At 41.3% G+C, this 18,351-nt stretch overlaps 1 long non-coding RNA gene across 1 annotated transcript in view; it reads left to right on the top strand.

The window, feature by feature from the left end:
* The window catches only part of LOC147584120 (uncharacterized), a 124,379-nt gene that overhangs the window by 3,406 nt on the left and 102,622 nt on the right, over window positions 1-18,351 (top strand). Inside the window, exon 2 of the long non-coding RNA XR_015241237.1 lies at window positions 10,874-11,114. This is a non-coding gene — a long non-coding RNA (uncharacterized LOC147584120). The remainder of the gene's footprint in view (window positions 1-10,873; window positions 11,115-18,351) is intronic.

Raw genomic sequence — 18,351 nt, 5'->3', positions numbered from 1 at the left:
TTTTTATCATTAATTTTTTTTAATTTTAGAGAGAGTGTGTGTGTGAATGGGGGAGGGGAGCAGAGGGAAAGAAAGAGAGAGAGAGAGAGAGAGGGAGAGAGAGAGAGAGGGAGAATCTTAAACAGGTTCCACGTTCAGCACGGAACCAGATGCGGGGCTTGATCTCCCTACCATGAGATCACGACCTGAGCTGAAATCAAGAGTCAGTCACTAAACTGACTGAGCCACCCAGGTGTCCCTGTATGTCTTCCTCAGTGAGGTAGTCTGTTAAGATTTTTGGCCCATTTTTAAATTGAGTTGTTTGCTTCCTTATTATTGACTTTTAAGAATATTTTGTACATTTTGGAAAAAAAAGAAATTGTGTACATTTTGGAAAATAATCCTTTATCAGATGTCTTTTGTAAATATTGCTGTCAGTCTGTGACTTGTCTTCTCATTCTCTTGATGTTGTCTTTTACAAAGCAGAAGTTTTTAATTTTAATGTAGTCCAGCTTATCAATTATTTATTTCATGGATAGTGCTTTGGAATTATAACTAAAAAGTCATTGCCATACCCAACATCATTTAGGTTTTCTTGTTATCTTCTAGGAGTTTTATAGTTTTGCATTTCATATTGAAGTCTCTGATCCATTTTGAGTTAATTTTTGTGGAAGGTATAAGGTCTGTGTCTAGACTGATTGATTTTTGCATGCAGATGCCCAGCTGCTCCAGCACCATTTGTCAAAAAGACTATCTGTGCCTCTTTGTGTTGCCTTTCCTCCTTTGTCAAAGATCAGTTGACTATATTTGTGTGAATCTATTTCTGGGCTCTATATTCTGTCCCATTGATCCCTCTATTTTTCCACCGGTACCACACTGTCTTGATTACTTCAGCGTTAGAGTTAAGACTTACAGGTGCCTGGGTGGCTCAGTCGGTTAAGCGTCCGACTCTTGGTTTTGGCTCAGATCGTGATCTCACATTTTGGAAGTTCAAGCCCCATATCAGGCTCGAGCTGACAGTGTGGAGCCTGCGTGGGATTCTCTCTCTCCCTCTCTTTCTGTCCCTCCCCTGCTCACTCTCTCTGTCTCAGAATGAATAAATTTTTAAAAAATTATAGAGTAAGACTTAAAATTGAGTAGTGTCAGCCCTCTTTGTTCTTCTACTTCAGTATTGTCTTGGCCATTCTGGGTCTCTTGCCTCTCCAGGTAAGCTTTATAATCAGTTTGTTGATAGCTACAAAATAATGCTGGGATTTTGATTGGGATCACATTGAATCTACAGATCAAGTTGGAAGGAGATGACATCTTGAATCTTCCTATCCAAGAACATGGAATATCTCTCCTTTTACTTAGTGCTTTGATTTCTTTCATCAGAGTTTTGGTTTCTCCTCATATAGATCTTTTACATATTTTGTCAGATTTATACCGAAGTGTTTCATTTTCAGAGGGTGCTAAGGTGAGTGGTATTGTGCTTTTAATTCCACTTGTTCATTGCTAGTATGTGTAGGAAAACAATTGGCTTCTGTATATTAACTGTGCATCCTGCAACCTTGCTGTAATCACTTTTGAGCTCTAGGGGTGGGAGGAGGGTTTAGTTGATTCTCTTGGGGATTTCTACATAGCCAATCATGTCATCTGCACACAAAGAGAGTTTTATTTCTTCCCAATGTGTATGCCTTTTATTTCTTGGTTTTCTTTATTGCATTAGCTAGGACTTCCAATATAATGTCGAAAAGCATTGATTCCATTTTCTCTGCTTTCTTACATATCAGTTAAACTTCTTTTTTAGTAGTTGGCCTAGAGTTTGCAATACGCATTACAAGTAATCCAAGTCTGCTTTCAGTTAACACTATACTGCTTCACAGGTAGTGTGAGTACCCTCTAATAACAAAATAATACAAATTCTTCTGGCCCCTTGTAGCATTGATATCATTTATTTTATGTATAAAATATGTATAAGCACACATAAGTGTGTGTGTGTGTATACATATTTATTTATATCATTTATTTTATGTATGTATAAGCACACATAAGTGTGTGTGTGTATATATATATATACATATATACATAAACACACACACACACATATATACACACTCATAAACATACATAGTTGAATAAAGCACTGCTGTTACTATTTTGAGCAGTTGTTAGATCAATTAAGAAAAATAGGAGATTTTATTTTACCTTTACTTATTCCTTCTCCAGTGTTCTCCCTTTCTTTAAGTAGATCTGAGTTTCTAATCTATTAACCATTTTCCCTCTCCCTGAAGAACTTCTAACATTTCTTGCAAAGCAAACCTACTGGCAACAAATTCTTTCCATTTTTATTTGTCTAAGAAAGTCTTAATTTCTCATGGCACAGAATTCTAAATTGGCAGCTCTTTTTCTCAACACTTTACATATTTGACTCCACTCTCCTCTTGCTTGCATCGTTTCTGAGGAGAAGTGAGATATAGTTCTGATTTTTGCTCCTCTATAGGTAAGATATTTTTTCCTTTGATTTCTTTTACGATTTTTTTTCTTACTCTTTCATTTTCTGTAGTTTAAAATTATGTGCCTAGGCGTAGGTGTTTTTTTTTTGGTATTTGTCTTCTCTGGTGTTCTTTGAATTTCCTGGATCTATAGTTTGGTATCTGACATTAATTTGAAGAAATTCTCACTTGTTGTTTTAAATAATTATTCTGTTTTCTTCTTTCTACTCTCCTGTTATTCCTATTACATGTATGTTACATTTTTTGTAGTTGTCCCAAAGTTCTTGGATATTCTATGCTGGTTATCTTTTTTTAGCCTTTTTTTTTTTTTTTCTGTATACTTTTCAGTTTTGGAGGTTTCTATTGATATATCCTCAAGCTCAGAGATTCTTTCCTCAGTCATGTCCATCTACTACAAGCCCATCAAAACATGCTTCATTTCTGTTACAGTGATCTCTAGCATTTCTTTTTGGGTCTTTCTTAGAATTTCCACCTCTCTGTTTACATTGCATTTATTCTTGCATGTTGTCTACTTTATTCATTAGAGCCCTTAGCATATTAATCACAGTTGCTTTAAATTCCTGATCTGGTAATTCCAACATCCCTGACATACATGAATCTGGTTGTGATACTTGCTCTCTCTTCCACCTGTGTCTTTGGGGTTTGTTTGTTTGTTTTGTTTGTTGTTGTTGTTTGTTTGACTTTATTTTTTGGCCTTTTAGTATGCCTTGTAATATTTTCCTCATAGCCAGGCATATTTTGCTAGGTAAGAGGAACTTTTGTAAATAGGCCTTTTATTATGTGTGGTAAGGTACAGTGGGGAAGGGAAGCATTTTATGGTGATTGTTGGGCCTTTAGTGAGCCTCTGCCTCTGGACTGTGAACTTCACATGTACTTCTTAGGGCTTTTTTTTTTTTTCCTCTTCCGTTAAGTGGGACAGGGTGGTTAGAGTGTGCTGGAGTTGGAGATTTCCTTTCCTCTAGATCAATTAGGCCCTAATAAAATCCCAGCAGGTTAGGCTCAGGTTACATAGTTTCTCCTGAGGTCGCACCTTGTTAGAAGAACACAATGCTCTAGCATGTTTAAAAATGGTGTCTTTACCCCTTCCCCTGCCAGAAGCAGTAGAGGATTTTTCTCCAGTATTCACTGTGAGGATCTGGTAGAGATCCAGGAGGTAAAACTCACAAAAATGTGGGGACTGTCTAATGGCTGGGTCTCCCCGGAGTTTTTAACTCTGAGTTGTCCCCACGGGTCCTCCAGCAATTCATCAATTACAGTTCAGATGTTCCCACCCCAACACTGTTTCCTACAGAGGCTTCTGCTCTGCCAAGGTGTGATTCTCTATATTCATCTGTTGGTCTCTCCAATATGGATGTAGTGGTTTGTGCTGTAACTTCGCTTCTCTTATGAATCTAAGAATATTTGATTTTTTTCAGTTTGTTCGTCTTTTTACTTCTCCTGAGAATGGAGTAACAACTTCTAAGCTTCTTACATGTCAGACCAGACACCAGAACTTGCCTCAGGTTTTGTCCTTGATGTTTTTTGTTTGTTTGCTTGCTTTTTCTGTCTGGAATCCTCTTCCCCCTGAGATCTACCACGCTGCATTTTCACTTTATTCAGAATCATTGTAGCTCCTCTATCCCTCCTTTCTTCTTCTGCCTTGGAGAACCCAGAAGTAAGGTGGAGACGGCCTAGGTCCCTGAGTGACCGACACCAATCAGACTTTCTGAGAAGAGAAACCTTTATTGGTTCAGCCACTGAGATTGCATGATTTGTTTATTGATGCAGCTGGCTTTAATTATCCTAACTAATACTTGCTCTCTCCCTTCCACCCCCCAGCCATCATTCCGTGCTTCTTTTCTGTGTAGCACTTACTACCTACCGTAAACACATCTATATAGTAATTGTCTCCCTTGTTGGGATGCAAACCTTTTCAGAGCAGGAAGTTTGTCCCAGGCACTGACGATATGGCAATGAATAAAACAGACATGGTAGGCAATTAGCAAATACTTCTTCAGTGACTTTCCTCCCTGGAGGTCAGCTCTTCTCAGTAACTCTTCATGTATCTGGGTCTGTTTGCCTCTGCCCCTCTGTGTCCAGCTGTAAGGAAATGCTTCTAAAGCAATTAAATGACACTTCTCGTTACGTTAGCAATCTTAAAGCTAGCTCAACAATCCAGAACAATACTCCAGATTTTCTGAGATTTCTGGGAATTTCACCATTGGTTGATTTGTATTTGCATTTGGCTATTTGTATAGTATTACAAATTACACTGTATTTATATTTACTTGGAAGTTTTTTGTGTAATATACCAAACATTATACAAATATATACATAGGATTTCATAAGAACATTCACCTCTTAAAATCTTATTTCCTGCTGTATTTTCACTGCAACTCTTCCATGAACAGAGCAGGTATTATCATCTCTAGTGTCACAGGGCAGGACCACAGGGCAGGAAATCCAACTGCAGAGGGAGCTCAGCTGAGATCACGTGGCTGGGAAGCAGGCCAGTGACTACTTAGCTGTCCTGAGAACTTTCATTGTCTGAGTCATAGGTCTGCCCCCTGCTGGCTCTGTAAAACTGTTATTATTAAAGAGTATTGGCTGCTTGCTAGAAGCTTTGTAGCTGAGAATTAATAGAAGGCCTGGATTCAAAGAAAGCGCCATGTCTGAAAGGAAGGCTACTTACTGTACTTCTGTGTCTACTTGGTTTCACAAGGATTAAAACTCTTTGAGGACAGGGATTTTGTCTTCTTTGTGCAGTACTGTATGCCCAGCATAGTAAATCAAATAAATGTTAGGGGCACCTGGGTGGCTCAGTTGGTTAAGGGTCTGACTCTTGATTTTCGCTCAGGTCACGATCTAATGGTCCATGAGATCGATCCCGGAGTTGGGTCCTGTGCTGGCAGCACAGAGCCTGGTTGGAATTCTCTCTCTCTCCCTTGCTCTCTACCCCTCCTCCACTCAGGCTTGTGCCCTCTCTCTCTCTCCCTCTCTCTCCCAAAGTAAACATTGAAAAATGTTTTAAATCCAATAAATATTTGTCAACTGAATGAATAAATGAATGAACAAATGAACCTTTCTCAACCTTAGTTTCTTAGTCTGAAAAATGGGAGTAAAAAAAAAATCACTTCATGTGATCTTAACTGGATTTAATGAAATAAGTCCGTATTATGTTCATAAGTTCACACAATGCTCATGGTATAAAATTAATTTTAATATAATTTAAAGTATTGTCTAATGATTCAAATTAATTTTTTAAATGGTGTGATTCATTGTTGAGGTGACTTGGACATATTTTCACATTTGGATTTTATGATGTTCATTATGATGTTCATACATAGTGATATGTATAGCTGAGACTGTACCCCAAGTCTCTAAAAATTTATCTACTACTATTAAAGAAATCCCTCATTTTTCAATACTGGACCTCTTTCACAGAGCTCATTCCTACTCCAAAATCAGACTAAGGACCTGATCCAATATTCATTACTTGACAGCCCCCTTTATAAATTGTCCTCTTTCCTCAAATATGTTTCCTAGATTAACTCAGCTAGTGGCTAATGAGCAGTTCTTGTAGATCTTTTCTATCCCCCCTTTTGAATTGTGGCCTGTTTTTCTTCCCATCATCAATATATATGCAATGTCATCGTTTGTAAGTCTGCTTTTCTTAATGTTTTATACCAGGAGTCACAAATTGCCAAGCCACTGCCTGAATATGGCCCAGTGTTTAGTTTAAAATGTGAGAGACTTCTCACTCATTAAAAAATCGGGATTTCTGGCTCCTTTTGGAGAAAGAAGTCAGAAGATCTGGCTACACTGGGCCAGTACTTCTGCATAGCAGTTATAGCTGATCCCCTTTCGACACGGCTGTTATTGCTAATTCACCACAGTCCCCACTCTCTTTGCTGTCTCATACCCAGGACTGTCTCCCATCTCAGCCCCTATACACCTAGAAGAGTTTGTCCCTCACACATTTTCCAGGGTGAGAATGATCACCCCAGTGGCATCACCATGGATAATTCAGATCTCTGTCTGTCATAGCCCTCTTGTAAGCTCCATACTCATTTCCAAATATGTTCTGGACATTTCCTACAGAATATCTGCCAGTCTGTTCTTCCTTCTTTGCTAGCTTCCTTCCATCAAGCAAATAGGCACCAGGGTATAAAGAAGATACTGCTTTATCCCTCATGGAGCTGGTTGGTGAAATTGGCGCTCATGGAAACTACATGCTGTGTGCTATGGTTAGGGTGTATGCAGGAAATTATGGAACTTAGCAGACCAGGGAGGTGGGGTAGTAGTCAGGGAAGGCTTTCTGAAGCAAATGGAAACTAATTTGATTAACTGAAGCTAAAGTGGGATGGGAGAAAGGTAGAGGATGACATTTTTTCCCAGGAGGGTTGACAGAAACCAGACACGTAAGAGCCCATTCTGCCTCATTCATTTACTGTACCAATATTTGAGTGCTATGTGTGAGCCACTCACTGTGTTAGTGGTAACCAAGACTGAAATGGTCGCATGGAACTTAGACTTGAGAGGAGTCAGAAACCAAGTAGATGGAGGGCCATTGGCTGAGATGAGACATCCATGAGAGCCAGGGAAGATGAGAGCAGTTTTGGATGTTGAGTTTGAAGTGCCTGTGCCCTGATGGAAATGTCCTAGGCAGTGGCACAAAAGTCTGGAACCCAGAGAAAGATTGAGGCAGACATGGAGTTAGAAGTTAGTCCATAGGTGGTAACTGAGGGGCTGTGAAATAGAAAATAGAGTGAAAGAGCATAGACACGAGATAGGAACAGTGAACCGACAACAGATAGCCTCCCTCAGTCATTCCTTTTCCTCTGCAAGCCTGAGAAGGAAGGATCACATAGGTAAAAAGGAATGTAGGAAGGCGATGTATTAGAAAATAAGAGAAAAGCATTTCAAGGAAGAGAGGGAAAAAGTCATATCAGAAAAAAAAAAAAAAAAAAAATGAAGACCATCCACTTGGATTTCACCAAAGAGATCATTCTTCAGACTCCCAGTGTCCCAGCCCTGCTGGCTGACCCCAGATGTGCTGCCTCTTGTGTTTTTCCCTCTGATATTGTTAGTGTGCAGAGACGCTCCCATAGAGGAAACTTCAGTTGCCCCTGACTGCTACCGTTCCTTCATCTTCCACCTGTACCCTGAATTTAGCCCCCCTTCATCCATTCTACTACCACCCAAGTTTTGGCTGCATTTCTTACTGTAATGGATTGTTGCAAACGTCCTCTGAAATGCTCTGGTATTACTATTCACTTTAGCCATACTAGCTTTCCCATCATTTCCTCAACAGGTTACATGTGCATCGAGATTTGGGCCTTTCACATAGGCTCTTTCCTCTGCCTGGAGTATCCACTTTTCTTCCTGTGTGGGCAAAACTAGTCATCCTTCAAACTCCTGTTCCTCTTCTCCCAAGAAGCTTCTCCTGGCAGAATAACTTATCCCTTCCCTTGAGTTCACAGAGCATTCTATTCATACCTGTTTTGTGGCATCTGTACCAGTGTGTTACTTATTCATTACCAATCTGTCCATCTGCCCCATTTACATGAGTTTCAGGGTGAACACTCCAAGAGTTTGAGGTGGTGGTTTTCACAGCCTGGCATTATCCTGGGTTCATAACTATTTCCCTGTGGCTGTCCTAATGGCAGGAATACAGGAGATACTCAAATATTTCATGTTGGAAGTAATAAGATATGTAGTAGCTGTAGGAAATATAAACATGAACAGTAGCCAACTTTAGGAGAAGAATTGAAGGATGTGTTTCCAGATAAACATGGTAATTTTTAGTTCCTAGATGTGGCAGTGGAAAGAATCTGCTGGGTTTTTTTCCTTTAGTTAAAGAGAAAAAAAAAAGTCATTTGTAAAATTAAAATGTAGGAGATTAGGAAGAGGGGTGGGAAGGGAAGCATTCTGTTACTCCAGGGAAAAAAGCTAGTGCTCTGAGAGAACCCTTACTTCCCTTATTGCTGATAAGGCTGGCTCTCTCTGCAGCAACTGCGCCTGTCTTTCTCTGATTAATTCTAATGAGACCTTTATCTCATTAACATATCAGAACTCCATTCATTCACCTTGCCTGGAGGTCAGAGATTACAGCAGAATCTAAAATTCAAAGAAGTGGGGGCACCTGGGTGGCTCGGTCAGTTAAGCCTCCAACGTAGGCTCCGGTCATGATCTCAAGGTTCTCAAGCCCCGCATTGGGCTCTGTGCCGAAAGCTCTCGGAGCCTGGAGCCTGTTTCTGATTCTGTGTTTCCCTCACTCTCTGCCCCTCCCCTTCCCTCTCTCTCAAAAATGAATAAAAATATTTTAAAAATAAGTCATTAAAAAATAAAATAAAATTCAAAGAAGTAAATCAACAAGCAAACCTAAAAGAATTACAAAAAAAAAAACCTAAGTGAAATTTTACTAAATATTGATTTTCACAGTATAGTGACAACTCCTCAAAGACACCTATCAAAACATACTAGTGTCTAAGACAGGGAGTGACTTGGAAGAGAAATAATATGTACATAATAGAACATTTATCACACTAAGAACTTAACATAGCAATTTAGGAGAGTATTGCTAATTACAAATTAGATTTCTGTAAGGATAATTTAGCAATCTAATCTACATGGGCTGGGTAGAAATCAGACCTATTATTTAAACATGAGAGAGGGGTACCTGGGTGACTCAGTGGGTTAGGTGTCCAATTCTTTTTTCTTTATTTTAATTTTTTAATGTTTATTTATTTTTGAGAGAGAGAGAATATGGGAGAGGAGCGGAGAGAGAGGGTGGCACAGAATCTGAAGCAGGCTCCAGGCTCTGAGCTGTCAGCACAGAGCCCGATGCAGGGCTCGAACCCACAAACCGTGAGACCATGACCCAAGCTGAAGTTGGATGCCCAACCGACTAAGCCACCCAGGCACCCCAGATGTCCAACTCTTAATTTCCTATCAGGTCATGATCTAACTGTTAGGTTCGTGAGCTCAAGACCTGTGTGGGGCTCTGAGCTGACAGCATGGAGCCTGCGTGGGATTCTCTCTCTCTCTCTCTCTCTCTCTCTGCCCTCTACCCCCACCCCACTTGCACACACTGTCTCAAAAATAAATAAACATTAAAAAAGTAAACATAAGAGATTGATGCTTTAATATGAGCTATAGATAACATTTTAAGTAAGAAGTCATCAATTCAAATGCCTGAATGGGACAGGCAAGTCATGTAAACAGGCCTAGTGGAGGGGTCCAGAGGGGTGGGGAGTCGGGGGCCTGTGGTGACCTGAGGAGAGTGCACCTCATCTAAAGAGGACAAAGACTCAGCCCCTGCCCCTTGGTGACATGCCAGAATACAGGCCCTATATTGCCATATGGCTTGATTTTTCTAAGAAGCAACTAATCTTCATTTGTATGTAAAAATGTCCTGATTTTTAAAAAATTGTGTGAGTCAAATGACATGTGTCTGAAGGCAACATTTGCACTATTGGCTTCCAGTTTGCAACACTCATTTTGAAAGTCCAAGTTACTTCTTACCTGCCTTAATCCTTGCTGGAGAAAACAACTGAGCCCTGAGAAGTGATGCTGCGTTGCATGAACTGTATTTCTCCTGGAAATGCTTTAAGATCTTCAAGGAGGTCAGACCACAGCACAACAGACATCTGGAGGAGAAATGCCCATTTCCATTCAAGGTAGTATAATTGATTTTCCCCAGAGCAGCTTTGGACCAGCTCCTCCTTTGGAGAAAAACTCTGCTCCCTTAAAATGACAAATGTCATTTAAATGTCCCCTGTCATAATAAGAGAAGGCAGGCTGCTTAGCACTAAACATTTTCCCCATCCCATTCTATGCATATTGACCCAGCTGGGAGAACATGTTTATAAAAATCAGAGTTGGGGGGGGGTGTGTAGCAGAATGGATCAGATGCCTTTTCAGTGGCAGAGACAATACTGACATCAACAAATTTGCTTAAAGATCTACAGAGCCACTAAATGCCATTATGTCGAACCTGACTCAGAACTATACCTAGAGAAGAATTTTAAAAGGAAAAAGCATATATTAGATTCATTTAATCTAGGGTACTACACACGTACACTTACATCGAAGATACTCATTTTATAGCGGATAAATAAAAAAAATAAGATTCAGGTAGATAAAATATTTTAAGTGAACAAGGACAGTTTTCTTTTTAGGAAATCTTGTGAATGAATTCTATAGGAAAGAGTCCTTTTAATATATGAAGTAGGATATGTAGAGGGTCTTTATAAAGTTATATTCACATATAAATTTATACAAATAAATTTATACTCATATATAAATTTATACAAATTCTATAAATTCATGTTTCTATATTAAATATCTGGAGATGAGTCTGGTGGCTAAATCAGGCATGCATAAAAATTACCAACCTGAAATATTTTTTTAAACAGCATTGTTATCCTGGGAAGCACATAAGAGGCTTAAGCTTCATGCCTTGATGCAACGAGGCAGGACGGGTTGGGAGCCGGCAGAAGACATAACACCGTGTCATTTCTGTGTCTAGAAGGAAAGGATATTTGCACTGCCAGGTGGACTGTTAAAGCTGAACTCTCAGGAGCAAGAGACTAGCCCCAGTGAGCAAGTCAGGCTTTCCTGTACCCCAGCGGACTCTCAGGGGACCCAGCTTCAATGGTAAGCCAAACTCCTACTGGGAGGAAAAGGGGGGCACAGACCTGCCTAACTAAACTGCAGTTTTTCTTTTGAGAGGAATCCAAAGAATTCCTGTTTGTGCATTGCCTGTTTGTGCTGTTTATTGGAATCTGGGCTTCTATAAATTTTAAGCCAAGGGGATCAGCAAATTGAAGTGTGGTCTGGATCTGAAGTTTTTTAAGTGCAAGTCCTTGGAGATGCTGCTTGCTGGGGGGAGCACTGAGAAGGGCAACTCAGGCACAGCATTTGTCCTCCATTCAACCCTCAACTGGTTCTAATGAGAACCGATGATAGAAAAGAATCTCCATCTCTGGCTCCGACTGGTCTATAAATACTTTTCTGGTCTTCATGGAGGGGCAAGGTATAGGGAGAGAAGAAAGTTGCAATAATACCAACCTTAGCAGTTAGTATGACTTGACTGAAAAATTTCAGGATATTTCTGTTGATTTTTTTCCCTGTGTTCAGAGAGTCTTAAGAACTGGCCACGCTTAGTTCACCAACAATTTAACAAATATTTTTTGATCACTTAAATGTGCCTGTACCAGAGATAAAAATATTAAGAAATCACAGAATCCTATGGGGATGGGGACAAGGAGAGTTGATGTGGAGAGAAATAGACACAAACAGATCATTTGATCATTTCAGTACAGTGTGTTAGTCAAATGCACATATGTGTAGATATATATGCAAGTGCATATGTTAATATAGACAAATATATATGTGTATACTTATATGTGGGTATGTGTGTGTGTGTGTACATATAAAATACCAGGTGCTAATTTTATGTAAGTCACTGTGTTAATTATATTACAAACATTATCATACTTAATATTCACTCAGAAAGGTTGTTTTGAGAATTGTCATTCCCAAATTATAAAGGAGGAGAATGATTTTCCCAAGATCAAAAAGCTGGTAAGTGCAGGTCGGCCTGGTGCCAAGTCTCGGTTTCTGGCCACCACTCTGAGCTTCCTCTCATCTGAAGGAGACAGAAGAGTAGAGGTGATGGCTGAGGTTTTGTTTTTTCTTTTGTTTTTGGTGTATGTCTTTTGCATAGGTATCAAATTCACAGGACTCAAAACTGAACAACATAGAGTGTAAAGTAAGTCTTGCTCCCATACCGACTCTCCCATACTCTCTACTCCCAACCCTCTTCACTATCCCTATCCAAAAACAAAAACTTTTGTAGTACCTTGCTGTTATTCAAGAGTTCCCTTACACAAACATGTTTATCCCTCCTCCTTCATTACACAGATAGGCACACTATACACATTGCTCTGCCCCTTGTTTTTTAAATTTAATGATGTATCTTAGAACTACTTCCGCGTCGGAGTTTAGTATCCTCATTCTTTCTTACAGCACCATAACATCACATTATATGGATGAACCGTAATTTATTGAAATGTCCCATTCCCCATTTGATAAACGTTCCTGGGTACAATCTTGATCATGCTACCTTATGGAACTGTCTTACTGCTGGTAGAAATTTTTCTGTTGTTTCTTTTGGGTTTTCCTGGATGACAGTATCCTTTCCAATATTATACTTCTGATTTCCTTTTCTTGTATCATGTCCTTGTCTATTACAAGACCTGAGTTTTTAAAGGAAAAGGGCTTAGTCAAAGAGAGGATTAGTATTTGAGGCAGAGAAAGCATCAGAAGCACAAAGATACAAAACACCATGGTGGGTGCTGAGAAATACAGGAAATCAGGAATGTTGTAGTGTAAAATAATACAAGGTGAGGTGTAGAAGGAGTGAAGGGGAACACATGCTATAAGGAAACCGTGCTGTATGAGGATGGGAGGCGTTTGCAATGAGGGACATGAAAGGATCAGTCAATGTAAGACAGATCCATTGAAAGTGGCAAGCCTGAGGGAACTATTGAATGATACCACGTGAAACATGATTAAGGTAAGCAATGTCTGCAGGGAGAGAAAAGGATGAAGAGAATAATACTTAGTAGATAAAACTGGCAAGCCTTGGTGACACCGAGGCATGAAGATGGAGAATCTGGATGGATAGACAGTGTCTATAAGTGAGATAAAGAGAGCAGAGAGATAAGGAGAAATTTGACTTTCAAAATGGCAATCTTGAAGTGTAACTCACTAAACAAATGGGAGGTACTATGGTATCCCAACTTTACTACCTGAGTGGCCTGATGGGTGTGTTGGTCTCTTGACAAGTGGTAAACTTTGGACCTAAACACAGATTTGTTAATGCTAAAATCAGCAATCATTCCACTGTGTGTGCTGCTTTCTAAATAAGCAGAGCGTATGAAAGAACATAATTGAAAACAAGCACAACTGATTAAAATGAGGAGAAAAGCTTCAGGAGAGAATAGTAGAGTAAGTGAGCTAGATAGACAGACTGGGACCACATAGCAGAATCCAAACAGTTGGAGCTTTGATCCAGTCCGGTGACCCAAATTTAGAGAATACAACAGAAAATAATAGTTTTTTTTAGATTATGCACATTTTAGGTAATCCGTCTCCACCAGCTCTGTTGGAAAGGTAATCTACCATGAGCCCTGGACATCCCTGCACATACTTGCTTGGTATGTCAAGAAACCAAGGCCCTAAGGCCCTGGCCACACTTTATCTAGGCCATTTGTCAGGATGTGTTTGCAGAGAGCAACCTTGAGGCATGAGGTAAGGTCTCCCTCTGGGACAAAGGGGAGGCTGTTTACTGCTGGCTATAAAACAATGGGTTACCCAAGCTCAGTGTCCTCTGCTGTAATGCAGTTCGCTGCATGTGCAGGTGGCCATCTGGGCCCTGCTGGATTGCCCCTGTGGGATTTGGTGGAGGTGGGGAACAAGAGGAACCAATGCAAATGTGCTGGTGGTGATGCTGTTTGCTGTGCCCTGAGTATTAAAGTCTTTTCTCTCTGAAGTATAAGTAGATGTCTTCTGCCAGCATTCATGAAACAGTAACAGGCTAATTTATTAGCTTAGAAATAAGATGAAGTCATATCCTAGATCCTGAACATCTATGCCCCTGACACTGTTGAGTCACGGTATTCAGTTTGCCCTTATCAGCTTCTGGGAGCCCCGTTAGCAGCCAAGAGATAGATATATCAAGAAAAACAAGGCCAGGGAGCCCACTGGCCCAGGCCCTTTTGTGCCTAGTGGGGCCCCCCTGAAGCCTTCTCTCTTCATCTTCATTGTTTCTTCATGATATGAGAGGACATCATAGCTTATGGCACTGTCATTATGAATGTTGTTTTTGTAAGCTGAGAGAGTGAGGCTAGACTGTTCAGGGCCTTTCTAAAAGCTCACCACTGAATTTCCACTCAACCATTTTTTTTTTAACATTTATTCATTTTTGAGAGACAGAGACAGAGCATGAGTGGGGGAGGGGCAGAGAGTGAGGGAGACACAGAATCTGAAGCAGGCTCCAGGCTCTGAGCTGTCAGCACAGAGCCCGATGTGGGACTCGAACCCATGGACTACAAGATCATGACCTGAGCTGAAGTCGGACACTTAACCAACTGAGCCACACAGGCGTCCCTTTTTTTAATGTTTGTTTATTTTTGACAGAGACAGAGACAGAGTGCAAGCAGAGGAGGGGCAGAAAGTGTGGGGGGGGGGGGAGACACAGAATCTGAAGCAGGCTCCAGACTCTGAGCTGTCAGCACAGAGCCCAACGCAGGGCTTGAACTCACACACCGAACCATGAGATCATGACTTGAGGCAAAGTCAGACGCTTAACCGACTGAGCCACCCAGGTGCCCCTCCATTCAACCATTTCTATACTCCTGTCTCTCCAGTTTACTGACTGTGCTCCCCACCCTGACCTTTTGCCATGCCACCGGCATCAATCAGTAGCCCAGAATCACCATTACTGATAGGAGCAGAGAGAGATCTGAGAGAGGAAACACAGAATCAACTCAGGAATTCATAGCAATCTGTTAATTGCTCTCTCATTATTTTTATAACACTTTCTCCATGGTAAGTAATCCTTTGCTTTAGCCTGAGACCCAAAAGGCCTCTCACAGCCATAGGAGAAAGTGTAAATCAGAAATAAACCAGCTCATACAAGGCTTGGCTTATCATCATCTGGTGGTTCACAAAACCTCAAGGCTTGAACTTAAGTTACGCTGATCCCAGATAGCCAGCACCACTCAGAAGCAAACATTTCTGAGGATGATTCATAGAAGTCTCAGCTTCAAAATATTTCTATGAACTATTTTCAAGTACAACCCCAACATTCAATGATAGCCAGAAATATGAGGAGACAAGACCATGAATAAGAACCAACAGAAGCACTAAACAACAGTAGACAAGGAATCTATGGGTTGGAATCATTAGACACAGCCTGTATGATGATGGTTTCCATATCCTCGCACAGATTTCCATGCTTGGCTGATGTAATCTGGAATGGCACATAAACTTTCCCCTAATCAGTCACTTGTTCTCTCCCCTCCAGTCATTCCCATCTTCTCCTAAAACTTCCCCCTTTCGTTCTACTCTTTCCAGAAGCTTCTCTGTCTCTTTTCCCTCAGACATCTTCTCTTCTGCTTTCTAAGGTACTCAGATTCCCCTGTATTGGTTAATTATGCAGGCTCTGGAGAAACCCTGTCTGAATTCAAATCCTGGCTCTATAGTTTCTCTAGGGTAAGTTGCTGAACCTTTAAGCCTCCTTTCCACATCTGTCATGTGCACCTACCTCAGAGGGTTGGTATTAGGATTAAAGTAATTAATACAGGCAAAGTGTTTATAATGGTACATGGCATTGGACAGTGCTCAGTAACTACTAGCTATGAAACCCACAAACCACTAAGCTTTAGTGTTAGGGTTATATAGTCAGGGCACATAACCAGCTACTTCCAGAGGGAGCTTCTCTTCTGGATGTCATTTTATTCTTGGGCTTCTGTCATGTCAGTCTTCCCACCAACATTGGCCCCAGGCACCTACTGCCTCTCTAGAGCTATGGCACAAGTTTGGACGGAAATCCACCACCCACCCCACTCATCATGAATTTCCTTAACACCAGCGCCACATGAGGGGGTCCAAGTGTCTTTTTACTTTACCACAATACTGAAAGAAAACACAAGAGAAGGCAAATGAAACAAACCCTTCAGCTTGCGAGGTGCAGTTCCCTGTTCCTACCATAACTCTTAAGCCTCCAGCACCCCAGGTTGGGTGCCATTCTCCTGCCTGTCTCAGAGCAGAGCAACTCCCTCACAGCTTCTGAAGGCAGGGGATGGGAGGTTCTCATGGGCTTTTCTCCATCACCCTTCACTCTAGCTCTAGAGGCCTCTTAACGTGCAGAAGAAACTATGTGCCTACCATGAGAACCACCATTGCACAACTTGACTGTTCTGCAACTGAGGCTGAAGAATGAGTCTAATTGGATTCTGGCAGGGGAAGACGGGTGACAGGACTCTGGTGACTGTCCAGAGGAACAGTGACTTCACCCAGGTGGGCGTTAGCTCCTCTGTATGAGGAGATCATCCCCACGTCAGACCAAACATTACAAGAGCACCATGCAGGTCCGGGACATGTTTGTCCTCATGTGCCCTCTTGCCAGGCTCCCTGCTTTGCTCTCTATCCTGGGGCCTGACCTCTGATGGCTGCATTTTCCTGGCTCCCCAGTCAGCTAATGTCCAATGGGGCTTGGCCACTGGATGTGGCGGAGGGAGACTGTTAAGTGGGAAGAAGAGAAAAACCAGAGTATCTCCCCATCTCTGTTCACCTGCTGCTCCCCCCTACAAGCCCACCATTACCAAGGTCTGTGGGTAAAACTGGCCTCTGACTTCTAGAAACACTGCCTCTTCCTCTTGACCCTCTAGACTTGGAATAGAAATGGCTTCCTAATCTCTGGGTTGCAGCCTTGGTGGTTCAGTGGTAGAATTCTCGCCTGCCTAATCTCTGGGTTGCCTCACTGGCCCCTATTTGTCCTCCTCTCCTCCATCATCTGTATTAAATATTGCACGCATTAAATCACCTATTTCAAGTGGTCATCATGGTTTCTGCTTTCCTGGGGAGGACTGGACTGGTCAAATATCTTCTCAATAATATAACCATGCCCTTCATATAGGAAAGAGTATACACATATGATAACATGGGCTAACATTAACCAGACATCCTTCTCTTTACCTGATGCAACAGTGTTGTAAGGGAAGAAGCCAAGCTTCATTTCCTCTATTCATTGTTTTCAAGCTCACTGTTAAATTTCCTGGCTTTGTACCACCTCTTTGAACCAGCTGACCAGAACTTCTTTAATTGTGTTACCATTCACAGCACTATGTTGCCCACGTTCCCTCTTCCATCAATATTTCTTTTACGTACTTGTCATCTTTTTGTCAGGAAGCTTCACATCTCATGGTTTCAGCTCTTAGGTATATGTATAAAATCTCAGATTCATACCTCCAGCCTTGAATGTTTTCTAGGCAGGCCCTTGGAAAGAAAGGATGAGAACATGTGTTGCCGTGACCTGCCCATCCGTGGCCTAGCCAAGGCATAAAGGATCAAGCTGTTTTTTCATTCTCCCATCTCCTCATATTCACACAGTGTCCATTCCCCCAAACTGAAACCCTTGAAATCTTTGGACTTCATACAATGAGCAATATAGAATTGTCCTCGAGCAGGAGCATGATAGGATTAATCTTTTCTTTAGTCTCCACCTCCAAACCTCTGTGCCTGGCTTTTCAAAACCCCCATTTACCAGCCCCACCTACCTCTAAACTCAACTTACAGCCTCCAAAATCCCAACCTTCACTCTGATCAGGCTGGTCTCTTCTCTGAGCCCCTTCACAAGGAAGGACCACCACAACCCTGTCTCTTGGACTGAGAAATCACAAAGCAGAATGATGTGACAGCATGAAGTCCAGGATCAGACTGCCTGGTTTCAAACCCCTGTTCTAGCTCTTACAGACCTTGGACAAATTGCCCCTCTCTATGCTTTGGTATCCTCAGCTGGGAGAAATAATACTATCTCTATCATAGGGTTGTTGTAAGGAGTAAGCGTCCTAACACGTGTACTTAGAACATTCCTGACAGGTCACATGTGATTGGAAAACTAGGTGGCAAGGAACTTCTTTGCCACCTATTCTTTGCCATAGCTTGGCTGTGTCACCATGTAGTTATCAAGCAGAAATACGACTTTCCGATTTTACCCAATATTTTATGTCTTATTCCAATTGCACAGAAGTACAGACTCCTGTTAAGTCTGAGAAAAGAACTGCTCTGTTTACAGGATTCCTTTTCCTCCCTCCCCTCATCC

The sequence above is a fragment of the Puma concolor genome, chromosome A1 (genome assembly GCF_028749965.1).
Source record: "Puma concolor isolate L17-30 chromosome A1, mPumCon1.1.hap2, whole genome shotgun sequence".
Taxonomy (NCBI): Eukaryota; Metazoa; Chordata; class Mammalia; order Carnivora; family Felidae; genus Puma; species Puma concolor.
Note: the sequence above shows the minus strand (reverse complement) of the source record. Positions and strands in the feature narration are given on the sequence as shown.